Source organism: Sciurus carolinensis, chromosome 15, assembly GCF_902686445.1.
Source record: "Sciurus carolinensis chromosome 15, mSciCar1.2, whole genome shotgun sequence".
Classification (NCBI taxonomy): Eukaryota; Metazoa; Chordata; class Mammalia; order Rodentia; family Sciuridae; genus Sciurus; species Sciurus carolinensis.
In genome coordinates, this window is record NC_062227.1 from 21,714,077 (window position 1) to 21,716,937 (window position 2,861).

Here is a 2,861-nt window from a genome sequence, read left to right on the forward strand (position 1 = left end):
CAGTTGGCCCTACCTATCCCCATCTGACCTTGTTGGGGAGTGCTCCCTTCCCTTGCCGCTGGTCGAAGAGCAAGGGGGCTTAAGACCCCAACACATAATATGGCCAAGTTTTCTCCCTTACAACAAAGATTGCCCTTTCTCCAATTTCCAGTAGTGTGTTCTCACTGTCTTTTAGGGCATCACCAGCAGTGTTTCTTCTAACTTCCTGTTGGCAATGTTTTATGTATTCACAAAGACGATGGAAGCTTCCTGTGAGACTTTTCATTTCTTTTTTCCTGAGCTTTCACAAGAATTACCCCCTTTCTTTTCTCCTTCTTCTTCTTCTTCCTCTTCCTTTTCTTCTTCTCCTCCTCCTTCTTCTCCTCTCCCTTCCCCAGACTTCTCTTTTAAAGAAATGGGGTCTTGCTGTGTTGGCCAGGCTGGCCTCAAACTACTGAACAAATGTGATCTTCTTGCTTTAGCCTTCCAAGTAGCTGGAACGACAGATGTATGCCACCATTCCTGGTAAGAATTACCTTTAACATTTGTATTTCTAATTTCTAATTAAAGAAATAGAAGTTTTCTTCCCCGTCATAAGCTTCAAAATGCTTCCAGTCTATCCACTTCTCAATTCCAAAGCCATTATCAATTCCTTTTGTTGACATTCTGAAATCCTTGGTGGATATGAATTTGAAGAGACACCATTCAACCCAGTACACTTCAATATACTTCAAAAAAGCTTTCTAGGGGGAAAGGAAGTTTGTCCAGGGCTTTCCCACAGCATTAGAACATTTTTCTCCTGGTAACAAGGTAGCCTGTGTTGGCCATTTTTAAAGTCATGTGAACCATGGATAATTTGAACTGATCCTCCTTTTCTTTCAACTATATTACATTTTCTGTCTCATGCTCCTGATACTGAATTTTCTTTTTGATTTGGTTGACTTCTGAAATGCAAATTTCACAATTTATTTTTTGGTTCTTTGAACATATAGATTTTGTATTATACATCAGGGCTTATATCACCTTTAGAAATTTCTGTGATTTTCCCGAGTATCTTAGCAGCAAGTTTTATTCATATTTCACATCATATTTTCTATTATTTCCCAGACTCCAGAACACCAATTTTTGCCTTTTGATCTATTTTCAATTATGTGCACACCCACCATGTGCATGTACAGCTCACCTTTTTCCTTTCTCAGTCTCTTTGTGCAGGTCTTTGATGATAAGAACAACTATTATGTTGCTCCTTAGTCCCACAATGTTTTGTGACTGGATTAAAAATTTAGGTAAGCTTAAGCCATTTCTGTCCATTTCTCTTCAGATTTGTCAGTTATAAAAATTTTCACCTTAATTTAGGTGAACCTAAGTTGTATAATTGAGTCCAATGTAACTCTTGCAGCCTCAATAAATGTTTATTTAAATCTGTAATTTTATGAGGTAAGGAGTTAAATGGTTTTTTTGAAAGGTTTCCAAAATCATACATTATGTCTTTATTATACTACCTGACAGATAACCAGCACTTACGTTGTTTTCTGAAGAACAGGAGTATATAAGCAACTTTTGAGATCAAGTGATTTCTCTTTCCTTTATTCAGAATTTTATCACTGTGAACATAGAAATACCAAAATTCTGTCACAAATGGCATAGAACAAACTGATGTGCTTCCAAATCCTTCCCTTTTATTTCATCTTGTGGAGACAAGTGTTACTTAAGAATATTATTAGGAGTTTTGAACAGTATTTGCAGCGTATCAGTACAACATGTACATGGAAATTCCTGAAGATGAAGGTTAGTGCAAACTTTGCTCTTTCCATGAAAGCAGTATCAACAATGTTTGATGCATGCCCAAGATGTGTACACAGGAAATTTTGGTTGAAGTTGGGATAAAATGAGATAGACTTCAAGAGATGGAGCTTCAAATAAATGAAGTAATGTGATTATAGTGGGATCCAACAATATTTGTAAGTCAAGGGTATATGTGATAATCATAGCAAAAAAATAAAAGGAATCTTTTTGTTGTTGTTTTGTTTTGCTTTGGGGTACCTGGAGGAGTTGGTAGAAAGGTTGTGCAATCATATTATGAAGCTGCCCCACCCACTATGTGCATGTACAGCTCACCTTTGAATTGTACTTATTTATTTATTTTTTTTATTAATGGATGTGGGCCTCACTATGTTGCCCAGGTTGTTCCAAGATTCACGTGAGCCTCTTGCCCTAGTCTCCTGGGTGATGGGATTAGAGGTTCATGCCACAGTGCCTACCTGTCACCTTTGAATTTTAATGTGAGAAAATATAAACCTCTAATTTTTTGTGTATCATTATGTGAGTATATATGTTTAAAATAAATATAATAATGGGGCTGGGGATATAGCTCAGTTGGTAGAGTGCTTGCCTCGTAAGCACAAAGCCCTGGGTTCAATCCCCAGTACTGCAAAAAAATAAATAAATAAAAAAATAAAATAAAATAAATATAATAATATAGTTATAAATATCATTTGACATACAATTGTGCTTATATAAAATATACAAATACATAATATACATACATACATAAATATTATATCTTCCTCTCTATATATCTTAATTGTTTGGGGGCTACTATGTCTTTCAGTTGAATGCAATTTCTAAATAATCCACTCTAATTCTTGACTCTCTTCCAAGCATAGTTCTTAAACTTACACAGTTGTTACTGAAAATCTCAGATTAATTTCAGTATTAATCTCCTATAGACAAAGGCACAACCTTACATTTTACAACTTGATAGTGATGAAATTTAATTTTATTTAAAATAGGCATATAGAGTCACATATATTCTCATATAAAGCATGAATGAAAATAAGTTCCTTGTAATTAAAAGACAAAAAGTATAGAAACTAAATACT

The 2,861-nt window shown here is 34.9% G+C and overlaps 1 non-coding gene across 1 annotated transcript; it reads left to right on the forward strand.

Annotated features, from left to right (window-relative positions):
- The first annotated feature begins 2,339 nt into the window (after positions 1-2,339).
- On the forward strand, positions 2,340-2,413 carry Trnat-cgu (transfer RNA threonine (anticodon CGU)). Its single transcript has one exon. It is a non-coding gene; the product is annotated as a tRNA-Thr (tRNA).
- The last annotated feature ends 448 nt before the right edge of the window (positions 2,414-2,861 follow it).